Source organism: Numida meleagris, chromosome 2, assembly GCF_002078875.1.
Source record: "Numida meleagris isolate 19003 breed g44 Domestic line chromosome 2, NumMel1.0, whole genome shotgun sequence".
Classification (NCBI taxonomy): Eukaryota; Metazoa; Chordata; class Aves; order Galliformes; family Numididae; genus Numida; species Numida meleagris.
The window spans coordinates 73,212,997-73,226,797 of record NC_034410.1 but is presented as its reverse complement, the minus strand read 5'-3'; the positions used below and the strand labels follow the sequence as shown (position 1 = coordinate 73,226,797).

The following is a 13,801-nucleotide window of genomic DNA, read 5'->3' as shown; positions in this document are numbered from 1 at the left end:
ACCAACCCCTGGTAAGAGAAATAAAAATAATATTTGAGACTATAAATGTTGTGAACTTCATTGAAAGTAAGCCTAGCAAAACACACATCTTATTATATGCTAATGGCCATTCTGTAACAACAGCTCCTTTTCCACACCACAGCAATATCTTTCAAATGGCAAACTCAGAAAATAACTTTTATTTTTGAATATCCCAAAAAGTTTTCCTTTGAGATGTTTGATGTGAAGTTGTTGAGCCATTAATGATAATCAGTTCCTTCTAGCTTGTGTATTTTCCTGACATGAGAACACTAAGATAGGCTGGACACAAGATAACATTGAATCCACTCCATGCTCTCAAGTCATAGAATTGTAGAATGGCTTAGGTTGGAGGGGACCTTAAAGATATCTAGTTCCAACTACCTGCTGTGGGCAGGGCTGCTACCCACCAGCTTAGGCTGCCTGGGGCTCCTTCCAGCCTGTCCTTGAACACCTCTGGGGATGGGGCACCCACATCTTCTCTGGTCAGTATGTTCCAGTGCCTCACCACTCTCTGAGTAACAAATTTCCGCCTAACATCTTACCTAAATCTCCCCTCTTCTAGTTTAAAATCATTTCCCCTTGTCCTATCGCTATCAAACTGTGCAGAAGTCAATCTCCTCTCCTGCTTGTAAGCTCCCTTCAAGTACTAGATGGCCGCAGTGAGTTCTCTAGGAGACTTCTCCAAGCTAAATAAGCCCAACTCCCTCAACCTTTCTTCATAGAAGAGGTGCCGAGCCTTTTAATCATCTTCGTAATTGCTAATGAGTTGCTTAAATATTACGAAAAAGAATTTGATCATTTTCTATCTTGATTTCCACCATTGTATTAAGAGCAAAATTTGATTTTAAGTCTTGAATTGAAATTGGTGGCCTCATGCCAGTGAAGAGCATTTCCAGCTTCACTCCTGACACATTATTGATGTTCCATTTTAATTTCCTGAGAAAGTTGCTTTCTCATTCTTGATTTATTTTGCCTGTATGTTGCAGCAAGTAAGCAAGGGGATAAGAAGAGGTGTGGAAAGATTCAAAGAAAGCAGAATGTTGAACAAACATATTAAATGCAATGTAATGTTTAGTACTCAGATGTCTCTGAACAGTAATTATGAACCATTTAGCATTTTACAGGGTGTGGGGGATTTTTTTTCTGTTATAAACATGATTTTATATATGTTAATAAGAAAATTCTATTTTTGGTAGCATTTCAGAATGACGCTTTTTTTTAAATGCTCCATGTACAGTGGAAAAATCTTTGAAAAAAAAACGCTAAAAAATTTGAGTGCAGATGATAAACATAGCATGAATTTTTATTTATTTAACTATTATTTATTTTTTAAAAATAGTTCTAATAAAGATATCCAGGATAAAACTTGTTTTACCTTCATTGTAACTGTAAGCATGTTTTTCCCGACATCAGTATGATTATTTTTGTAAGAACGCCACAAAACATAAGATGTTTTGATCTCGATTTCTTTTCTTATGCATCCCTATTTGAAGAAATGGTCTCTTAGCGTAATATTTTTAAGTTAGATAAAACATCATTTATTAGTTGGTGTGAACATTTCTGAATATTTCTTGGAGCAGATTGACTGACATCATCAAGAAATTATGCATTCTCTTAGGTGATTCCCTCATGTTTATTTTATCTATTCTGTGACTTAACATTTTTTCTACATTTTTTTTTTAAATATTGTTCATCTCAAAATCTGAGATAATTTCAGAGGTTTCCACAACATAAATGAGCAATAGTAGTGTGTGAAAATATTAAGAGATTCAAATATTTCTCAGTGAACTGCATTTTTTCCAGATTAATTTTCTTTTAATCTTTTTCTCTGGCCAGATAAGCACAAAGTGGTAAAACTGTCATATGCTTATGCTAAAATGAAGTTCTAATCTACATATCAATTAGAAATATTGAAATCAAGTTATTTCTCTCTAAATTTTATTTAGCAAGATCATCACCTGTGATAAGTTTTTCACTTTAATGAATGATCGATACATGTTTAAATGCTGGACTAAAATGGAAAAGGTCATATTTTTTAACATAGAAGACATTGCTCCAAATAAACACATACCATAGCCCATACCAAAGGTGGCTTTTCTACTAGGTTTATAGCACAGAGCAGAGTGCATCCTTTCTCCTCTCAGCTAGTCTCCAGACCTCCAGGCTCCAAGGAGTGCCACTCCACCATCTAGTAGCACAGAGTTGGAGAAAGAAGTCTTTTTAAGGACATGGAGGTTGTTACAGAGTTGCGATGTTCTTAGAGGAGTTTCTTTTCTGTGTATATGAGCTGCTTGAATTCCAGTCCAATTTAATGCCATTGTGATGCCTCTACAGTGAACAGCGTCTGCACTGAGATTCCCACTCCTCACAATAGCTGCACACATTGATAGACTTTGGTAACTTGAATTGTTTTCAGTCAATCCAACATTACTGGAACAAGTAATTAACATCAGATTTTTGTTGGCCATTTATTTATTTCTTTACTTATTCAAAATAATAGATTAAAAAAAAAAAAAAAAGGGCTTATTCCCAGAAGGGGAAACAAATTAATACAACTATTCTTTGTTAGATGCAGGTTCTGTCATAGAAAGCAACAAATATCCTAGACAGTCACATACACCAAGCACTGGGAGAAGAGTGACATTTTGCTAAAAGAATGTAATTTTTGACGGCTTTACAACTCTGAATCAAAAATTATTTAGGAGTATAACAAGTTGCTGTTGTAGGAGAGCTCCTGGGAGATCCTCGTCCAAGAGATTCCTAGAGATGTTTTAGATAAAAGTCTGTTTATGTAGCAGGGTGCTCCAGGAAGTTACTAGTGCCTTGGACACAAAGTGTTACGCAATCCAATTCCCAAGGATGTTCAGTCCTTCTTTTCTTAGGGATCCCTTTCACATGGGTGTGCTTTCGTTTGAAGTCACGTTCAGGCCTGAGATCACAGATTCTGTCCTTGAGAGGTAAGAAGTTTCATTGCAGCCCATTTTTTATGAATAGATGCAAAAGAAAAAAAAAAAGATTGGAGACCCAAAATCTTTGAAGAGATCTGTTTCCTTTTGTTTGAAAATTCAGGCTCTGAAGGTAAAATTAATAATAATACTGTTGCTCCACATGTCAAAAGCATCAGTCTGTTTTCTCCCATTTTCATGGGCCTGTTTGTCCCAGCTGTTGTACTGCTTATCCCATAGACTGGATCAATAAAAGACAGTTTGTTTCTTGGAATATGGTGTTTCATGATTATATCCAGGCATATCTTGAAGACTTCTTGCCCCAGGGTAAATTTTCAGTAGTGCTGCTACTGAGTAGAAAATGGACTTGAATTTACAGGGCTACAGCTGTCATGTACAGTACCGTGAGACTATCTGTTTCATGAATTCTGTCTCTTTTCTTACTCTGACCTACAGGTCAATCATTATACGTTGACAGAGATTCTTGTAGGGCACGTTGCGTCTTCACCTACATGAACCTTCTGACAGGCTCAGTGTAAGTACCTGCAAGGGAATAGATATGTCTTTGGATCTGAGCATAGGTTTAAGTTCATTTTGTGTATACATACACCATTTTACATAAATGAGCAGGTCACTTACTGCTTTGTGTCTCTTCCTTTTTTACCCCTTCTGTACCAGTTCAAAGATGTGTGTATTCATTTTAGATGGGATACTGTAAATGAACAGGCTATTGCAGAACGGTGTGAATGATACTGTGACAAAACAGACATGAGCCATTTTTTTAAAAAAGATAAAAGGTAGACAGAAAACAGTATATCTGTATTCTTTCATGGCAAAGACATTTGAATATAGTCAGCTAGATGTTAATAAAATTATAATTTGGAAGGAAACCCTAGAAACAAGAGAGGTGAAACACAAACAAGACAGGAATTAAAGAATTGCAGATTAAGATAGAGGGATTAATTTTGATTTGCAAGGGAGAGGCTGGCAAGCAAGGTTGTAAGAATGTACTTATCTCTCATACAGTGTTCATCATTTTGTATTTTTTTCTTAATTTGGCAATTCACCTGAGTATAATTTAAATGATCTTGAGCTTATTGTTACTGCTGCTATACTACCAGCAACGTGTCCCTCTAATTTGGCTCTACTTGATTTACAAACTGAAGAGTTTCTCCATTTTCATGCAGATTTCTCTCCCAGATCTGATGCTCCTTGCTGAATAAAAGTCTTTCATTGCAAGCATTGTCCAAGTTCTCCAGCCTTTTTCCAAAAAGCAGTTTCAGACATACCTGTTCTTATTTGGAGCATGGTTTCACTGGGAGACATAGACTAGGAGCTCTGGATTTTGTGTCCTGATACCCAGAGCGATCATTCCCTTTAATTGTTCAGTTCAGACAATCACACTTGTATATCTTATTTTCTCACATAATAGATTTTTAAAAGCAAACAAGACAGATTTTTGGTAAGTCTCTTTCTTTCTCATGATCTTTATGATCAGACCTTGCACAATACTAGTCCTACCATACCCGTTCTCCATACATAGCAGCCAGAATCCTTACTTAAACTTGAAATAACTTGTACCCTTTGCTAGGGTGGGCTAGGTAACTCTTAAGTTTACTATACAGCTGTGATACTCCAATAAGACGTATGTTTATAAGAGCAATGTAGTGTAAATGCTAAGTCATGGCCTGAACCACTGATTGAGCACCTGCTGGGAAGGCAGGGCCAGCCCAGGGAAGCTCAGGTGCATGCAGTGTGCCTGAGTGATGGGAAGGGGTGGAGGCAGGATCCATCCCTTCCCAGACCTCATTTAAGGGTTGGCAGTGGAGGTTAGGGTTTCTCTTTGGAGGTCCTTGCCTATGTGGGGCCTTCTGAGGGTGAGCAGCTTCTTTCTCTTATTTTTATGCCCACTACTGTTGTGTTTCAGTGAATCCTCCCTCAGTCTGGGATCTTGCTGTTCTGCTCTTATTGTTGTGCTTTTCATTGTGTTCTAAGCATGAAAGATCAACTGGTCTGATTTACTGAAATAAATTGAGGGGTGGCTGTAATCATTCCCAGAATTACTTCCTTTTTTGGCTGTAAGGAGATCTCCCCTTTCAGGTAGTTCTCGAAACCCAAGTTCTCCAACTGGAAATGCTTTTATTTTCCATGCCTGTTACGAATAATCTTTTCTATCAGTTGTTATTCTTTATCTAGAGTTCTTATTCCTTTCTAGGATTGGATTTTAATAAGCACGTTTCCTAATAAGTGAGTTTTCAAGCCTATAATTGCTTCCTTACTGTTAGGTGTTTCTGAAAACAGTACTTCTAGTGCTAAATACATTAATGAGAAATAAGGGAAAGATTTAGATTGTCAGATACAATCTCCGCCCTGTCCCTGATAGGATTCTAGAAAGAGAATATAGATTTATGAGAACATTAGTAATTTCCAATGGAAGCAGTGCCTCACTTTCTTAGTCTAACATGTTCTTATATTAATTCATTAACTACCCTCACTTTTATCTTCAGGCTTCTTGCTGCTGTTATCAAATAACTCTTTCTACTTCATAGGTGAGCTCTGCTCTGTATGAACAGGATGGAAGCCTTCAAATCATGATTATTTTGCTTTACATTTATAACAAAATATCCAACATTACTGTTTCTAAGCAAAAAAAAAAAAAATGCTTCTGCACCCAATCTTTATTTTGCAAGCTGTATGGTGTCTGTTCTAATGAACTGGAAGTACTTGGAGACTGTTGTGGAGAAAGGAAACTACTACAAGTCACAGAAAAGAGTGAAAACAAAGTTCAAAGAGAATGTGGCTAAAAATGTAATAGAAGCAAGACGGGTTTCTGAGGCTGGGCTATACACAACATTGACTTACAGAGTTGATTGATTGGTATTGAGGTGCATGCTTTTATTAAATATATGGAGGTTGTGCAGTTCTCTTTAGCTTTTCTACAGGTCGCGTATCCTGAGTCTGTCAGAGCCTGGCTCTGCAGATGCAACAGTGCATTTTGGGGCTTTCTCTCCTTCCCTCTTTCACACATATTGAAATGTCTGTACTATTACTAGTATTGCTGTACTACTTAGAGCAAGATGCAGCTGAAATTAACTACTGTAAGTAGGCTTCAAAACAAACCTAAGACTAATGAGCCCCAAAAGCTAGACAGGAGTAGATAGTTGTAGACAAGACATTTATTTTAGAAGCTGCTGTGATCATGAGGGGTGTAAGGCTTAAGTGACCCGCACAAAAAAGCTGGTCATATATTCTTTGCTGTGGTGTTTACAGAAAATAGGGACAAATTTTCTAGTGGGTAACATTATGTTCCCAACCCATTTTTTCATGACTGTGTTGTCTCATAGCACAAAAGAAATTTCTGTGGGACTGAATTCTGTGAACAGTAGTTTCAACAGCTAGTTTGCACCTTAGATAAGGTTCCAAAGCTCTTAGGTGGCCTTAATAAATCTTAATCAGCTAATTCAGACACGGTAAGTCTGGATTTCTGAGAACGTTTGAACATGACACCATAAAAAATTGGCAACTTAGTTCACTTTCTGCACAGGATCAGAATAGAACTAGCAAATCTTCCATGTAAATAAAAATGCATTTTTGCTTTTGTCTGTTTCAACTGGGATTTTTGTTCGTTTTTGTTCTCAATAAGTTGTTTTTTAAAAGTCTTTTTTGTATAATATATTTTTAATCTTATCAGAACACAAGGACTGAAGTATTCTTTTCTGAAACTGCCAAAATATAATTTTTATTTCAAATACTGTTGAAATGTGATCTCCTTTCCTATGTGACATATTCTAATGGCATTAACTAGGTTTTGCGAAGCCTTTAGAGAATGAGTCATCCTGAGGCAGGAAAAGCTTAAGATGAAAGAGAAAATCTTGCTCCACATCTGGATGATAAGCTTTGAGTTCATGTGAGTTTTAGTTGCCAATACAAAACAGTACGTAAAGATGTTCCAGAGGAAGACATCTGATGTTCTGTACTGCTCTTTGCCAAACTTCATGTGTCTTACTGACATCCCATGGATGTTTTAGAGAAGAAATTCAGCGTAGTATCTAATTTTGATTTTTATTTTCCACTGAAGGTTTCAGTATTTTAAAAACAACATTGTCTGGTTTGGAGAGGTTTCTCAAATTTAATTTATAAGGAGCTGTATGTAGGCCAGTTCCTTTTCAGTTCTTTTTGTGAATAGGAGTAAAATCTTTCTAAATACATAGTGATTTACATTTCAAGCATCTCAAAAGCATAGACAGTGTAGCTGCAGATGCTAAATTACTTTTGGATGTCTATACTTTAGCCTCTTGATCTGCTATAATTGTGTTAGCTCCAACCTTTACTAATCCTTGTGTTGATAAAAGACTTCCACATAAATTTAGACCCACTGATGTTTTCCTTGCTCTCAGATATCCTCAGAATTACACAAGCTGTAAACAAGTAACTGAGTTTCCTTATACTATGGAACAGGTAATAATACAACACCTTTCTACCTGATTCTGCCTTGGCAAAGTCTATTACCATTGAGTGGTCTGCCATATTTGTGAAGAATTTTCCTATTGAATGTACTAATTAAAATTAACTTATCAAATACACTTGAGTTTGTGTATAAATTATATTCTTTGTACATTATACTGATTTGTAGTGTGTTAATGATACAAAACATTGTTTGACCTTCAGCAGTACTTCCAACCATTTTATACAGAATCAGATAGAAAAGATTGGAGATGATGGTCATAAAATATTTGCCTTTTTTTGTCTGACTGACTTTTCCTTTCTTTTTTTCCTATTCATAAATGTTATACAGGGAGTAAATAATGGAAAGTATGATCACACTTGTTACTAATTTGATTTTTTATTGATTTGTTAAAGAATACTGAAGTTTATTTACTGTAAACCAGATATTAAAAATAATAGCAACATTATGTAGCTGTGATAGCCAATGTTATAAGACTGGCAACCTAATGTATTTTGAAAAGAGTAAAAGGCTGAAGCTTGTAAGGTCTTTTTCAGGTCTCATAAAGACAAAGCAGACATTAAACAAATGGGAGCAGTTACTCTGGGCGTCATTGAATTTTCATAATAAGTTACGAAATTTTGAAAATAGAAGTAGGAATCTAGGGAAAAAGGGAGGGAATGTTTGTGTGTATTCATTCTAAAAATGTGTTAATAGAAATATAAGTGATAATTTCTGAACATTTGAGCTAGAAATAGCATTCAAAAATCTTAAGGAATCTGCAGTCCATAAGATACAAAGGCAACTCCGATGTACTATTTAAAAAAAAAAAAAACAACCAAGTTTTAGGCCCAGATTCTGCTTTCTCTGTAATAGTTTACACATTAGTAATGAAACTCATCACCTGAATGTTTAGATTTGAGTTTTGGATGTTTTTTTCCCCTTAACTAGATTGCAACTATAGTAACTGTTTCCAGTGCATGCTTGGCTCATGTTAGAATTGAGAAAGGACTTGCGTGCCCTAAAGCTTGATCTGTTTTGCTCCTCTGGACTGAACCATTTGGCCTAGTAACAGGTATCTCTCTCTAGATGTTGATTTTAAGACTAGGTGGACTGAAAAAAATGTCAATCTTTGCACGATGAAAATAAATTCTGAAATGACAACTTCTATCTATAGAAGCATGATCAGGTTAGAAAGGCTGCATTTCTTTTGTAGTCTGATAATGCCATTATTAATGATCACAGACATTTCTCATTTTTGCAGACTATTTCAGTTATGTGGGTAAGTACTGTTATCCTGCATATAACTGGGGAGATCAGCTGATGTGCAAAGCCTTTCCTAAGCTTAATTGGCTAGTTTAGCATTTTGCAGATGCTAGATTTCCAAATCAATAATCCTGTAAATGCACACAAGTAGATCTCATGTAACAGAGGATTTGATTTGCTGCTGCCTTACTAAGACAAATCTCATTTGGAGATGAGAAGAATGAAAGATGTTGAACCTAAAGAGAATATGCCCTTTAAATTCTCTTACCCAAGGGTAAATTGTACAACTGAATGTCAAGGTCATCATGACAGACAACACATGCCTTGCAGAAAATGAAACTGCTATCTTGTATGCTCTGTTTTTAATATTTTAGTAAGACCTAATCGGAGGGTACACTTTCCTTTTATTTTTTAACACTGATTTTTTTTTCCAGTCCACGTGGCAACAATAGCAGATATAGAGGTGTGCAGCCGTGCTTTGTGCTGGCAGAGACAGCCTGCACTGATGCTGCAGCTGCACCCTGGTCTGCCATTTCCTCAGAGCAGAGCGAGGGTGGGATGGTAGTTGCTATGGCAACCTGCTCTACTTGAGAGCAGCCAAAGGCCTCTCAGCACACTTTGGAATTGCTTCCTTCTCATTATACTTCAGCAGTGGAAAAAGGTGATGCCTCCAATTAAATATCAATGAATGTTTAGTTTAAAAATTAAATTACATTTTTAGTTATCATCTTGGCACATGATTAAGCTAGAATATACTGTAGCAGCAGTAATACAGGCAGTTTACTCTTTTTTTTTTATTTTTCAGGTTTGTGTTTTTACAGGAAGAGCAGATGTCTGTCAGCACATGTTTCACACAATGTAATGTTATAAACATTCCACAACACATTGTGTGTGAGTGTGGAACTTGAAGGGAAGGGCAGCTCACAATACAAGAGCAGTTTCATATGGGAAATCTTTATTCAAGCAATGCCAGGGAGTGAGCAAGGTGAAGGAAGCCTGTGGAAAATTAAGTGATGACACTAAACTGATTAGCTGCTTAACAATTATCTAGTGATATTACTGTTTCTAGACTATATGTGCTTTCAGTATATGTCCTAGAGTGTGCAGTTCTTCTCTCCCCTGTAAATATTCTATGCTGTGCTATACAAAATGGCTGGTGAATGTGCCTTACACATCAGAGAGTGAAGCATGAAAGTACAATGGGCATTTGTATCTAAAGGATATAAAGGACTGTACAGGGAATCTGCTGCTGGTTTAGTGATGTCCAGTGGATCCGCTGGAAATATATTCTATTCTGAAATGTAATCCTATTCACAAACTAGACTGGTATGTAATTGGTAGTGATCAGCTGTTTCATGCCACCATGTAATTACATGGTTATTCTATTCTTTGTATTCTTGCTTATGAATATCTAATTAGCATAAAAATTTTACAGTGACTTCTTAATAACATGTAGTATGCTAAATGTTACTATTGGATTATGGGGTAATCTGATTTATTGAAATCCCTGAACAACCATTCTTAACTTCAATATGAACATACAGGATCTGCTGACATGGCTACCTTCTGGTCTGAGAGCACTCAAGAGAACTGCCTATGACAAATATACCTTGCTTGGCTTTCTTGCTCCCTTCCATTGAAACATGCTTTGACTAGAATATATGTGAGTGAAGAAGAAAACTTAAAATTTCACACTGCCTATTCCTTGTTACCTCTCTATCCTGGTATTAACAATTGAGTGTAATTGATACAGTAAGCACAAAATCTAAACACAAAATTGATGTTTGGAGCAAATTATGCACTCAGCTCATGTAAAACTATGAAACTATTTTTGCTTAAATTGTTTTTGGGAATATCCCACTGAAACTGATGGTTGAATCTCTATATGGAACCAGTGCATATGCGCTCTTCAACAATGATCAAGGTCTGAGATGGTAAATCTCAATGTCAGTCCAAGCATCTAGAATTGTGAATTGACCATGTAATTACTTATTTGAGAAGAGGTGCATTAGTAATTTGCTTATGCTGAATTTAAGTCCTGTTTATATCCATTTGTTCCAAGATTCCAGTTTGTTAATATCTCTGGAACTGTGTATGTGTTTTTGGATTACACCTAACTGTAGGAGCCCCTATTTACTCAGAGTGTAGCTGAAGCCTGATAAACATCGAATAATATGGTAAAGGTACATATTTAACAGCTAGTGGCTTTCTCATGTAAACACCAAATAAAATTCTGTTGCAAAAGTTTTGTTTGTAAAATGGCAATTGATAAAAATAAGACAGACTCTGGTGTAACATCCAAGTCTTTGTTGGTAGCGAACAGATGCTACACCAGCAGTCGTGGGACTTTCAGAGAACTACTATGAATATGTTCACAGCATGAGAAGATGGGCAACATGCTGCTAAAATGCTGCTTTCCAAATCCCAGTCCTGCTACAGTTCTGTTACAGTGCCTGCCTTGATTCGAAGGCATGCTTAAAAAAGACCCATTTATGATCTAACATCCTGAAATTGTGTCAGTGATTTTATAGTTTAATCTGTTTAGGGCTGAAGGGCTGGGAAGGAAAAGATCGATCTTACTATATCCTGATGTTGAACAATCTGTATTTGGCTTTGAGATTCTTGGTTCAATTGCTAATCAAAAGTTTTCACAGATCGTAAAATGACTTAAAGAAAGGATTTAATTAGCCAGATTCATTTTTTTTTACAACATACATAAAAAGCCACTGTACAATGTCACAAGGAATTTTTATTTTTGATTATTAGCCATTATTTAGAAGAGATGGATGCTGTTGGGCAAAGTTTCTTTCATCTTTATCAGGGTACTGCAGGGGCTGGGCATGAGGAATGTTGGGTGTCTCCAGTTTGGCCAGGCAGGGCCCTTCCCAGCAGGAGCAGGACCCTGAGGGCAGCTCCAGGGAGCGGGCACTCCCTAAGGCAGGGCTGAGCCAAGGCTGGACCAGGCCATGCCATGGGCCTGTGGGTGTGTCTGGCTGGGCAGGGGCCATGGCCCAGGCAGGGAGGGTCTGTGGAGAGCTGGAGCCTGGACTTGCTGCTGTCTTGCTGATTGGCCCTAGTGCATGGTTTTGTCACATTTTGCTGTGAGAAAAGCCTTTAATTCTTTAATTGCTTCATAAAGCAAGTACGACTGATGAGAGTGTGAGGACAGGAATGGAGCAGAAATCATCCTATTCTAATGTTGTTATTGTGATGATAAATATTCAGAGGATTAAGGGAAACTTCTACAAAATGTTATGCTCTTTGGATAAAGCAGTATCTCACTGAGGAGTTAAACCCTACATCCTGGAAAGTGAATCCAAGCTTCTAGACAATGTACTGGTAGCTTTTAAAATAAATTTGTACTGCTTTGGAGGTGGTATACTTACAGCTTACATCTTATGTAATTGATTTGAAAATTCCATCCTGCAGTGATCAGATTCATAGTGTCATTACAGCTAGCCACACAACTATTTAGGTAATGTAGCCCAGTGTCATTAGTATCATATATGAGTACCTCATTATAAAACATTTCTTTTCCCGTGTTTACAGACTTTTAAAATTATATTATGAAGCTAATTATTAATCCTGTAACAGAATTGGTAGATAGCTATTATGTACTTTGTTCATGCTTATACTTAATGCTCACATGTTTTGTGGTAGAGAACTGAAGAAAACTTATCTTGGCCTCTCAAATAAAATCACTTTGTATCTTTTTTGTATGTACTTCTATTCTGCTGAGAAGAATGGAAATATTACTACTAGAGGCAAGATTTCTATCTTAGTGCTGGATCTTTCGTTCTTACGCTCCTCTCTCTTTTTTTTTTTTGTTTCCCAAAGGCTAGCTAGTGTTCTCTTATTTAGCAAAGCTGTATTTCAGTTCTAGTTTATGTATACATGTATGTGACTTTGCTACTGGAAAATGGTTGTGGGTTATTCCATGCAGCATCTGAGAGGAAGGATGGAAAATGAAATTGGACTGCAACAGCAGTTTTGAAGGGAAGTGGTTCCCACTGCCCAAGGCCAACTTTGAGGAAATGAAGCTCTGTTTTGCAAAGCAAGATGCAGTCTATCAGAAGCTTATTGTATGTTTCACAGGACTGTGAATTCCCATAACCTTAACTGAACTTTTTGAGACTTTCTTGGTGTTGGTTTTCTAAAGCTTTGACTCTTAGGATCATGTATTAGGTCTGCATGGTTTTGCTTGAGAGTAACTTTTATACTCCTCATGGTTATACAACAAAAGCTTTACAAGTGATTTGAATAAAATCTATTTGTCAAAAGCAAAATGGGAAATAGAAAATAACATTTATTTGTTATTCAAAATGATTCAGTGGGAACTGACATGTGAATGTTCTTTTCTTTAAATTCTCAAGATTAGAAAAAATGTTCCTGAATGTCCTAGCATCTACTTCCACTGCAAAGAATCCCGATAGCATGCATTTTGTCCCTTTTCCTGTAGTTGTTGCTGATTTCTTGTCTTTTGTGCTTGAAAAAGTCTGTGAAAGCTTTGTGTCACAGGAAGATACAAAGGATTATAAGTACTCTGAAGGCTTTTGTTATTTTCTGTTTCCAAATTTCTCCCAAAGGATTATTTTATTTCTATTTTATTTCTTTTTCCGAAATCAATTTCCAATGTGTATTACATCATAGCCAGAAAGTATCATGATATTAAAATTCATATTCTATGGAATATTAATACAGTCAATTAAAATACCTAGTTCTACTATGTTGGCTTAATTCTTTGCTTACTGAGAATGTACAAAGTCTTGCTACGGGACTTTTCTTTCTTTTTTTTCTGAAACATGGATGGTATTTAGCACTCAAATTCCACATCATAGTTAACGCTATTATAGGATATCAAGGAGGCATCACAGTGCTATCAATGCCACCAGTGTTGTTTCTTTGGATGCTTTTTTCTACCTACCTTTTCCCTTGTTTTCTCATTCTAGTGAAGATGTTATCAGTTGTCCCACTTTGAAAAGAAATGAATTCGTTAAGATGGAAGGAAATGGAAAGTCTTTCAGATGACCAGATATGTTAAATCGGTAGATGCTCTCTAAAGACCAGGAACAACAGGTTAAAAAAAGTCCCTTTACACTTGGTAAGGGAGGCATTGTATGTACTT

The 13,801-nt window shown here is 36.5% G+C and overlaps 1 long non-coding RNA gene across 1 annotated transcript; it reads left to right on the top strand.

Moving 5' to 3' along the window:
* On the top strand, positions 4,816–12,961 carry LOC110394117. Its single transcript, XR_002435371.1, has 3 exons — positions 4,816–4,843; positions 9,111–9,337; positions 9,482–12,961. It is a non-coding gene; the product is annotated as an uncharacterized LOC110394117 (long non-coding RNA).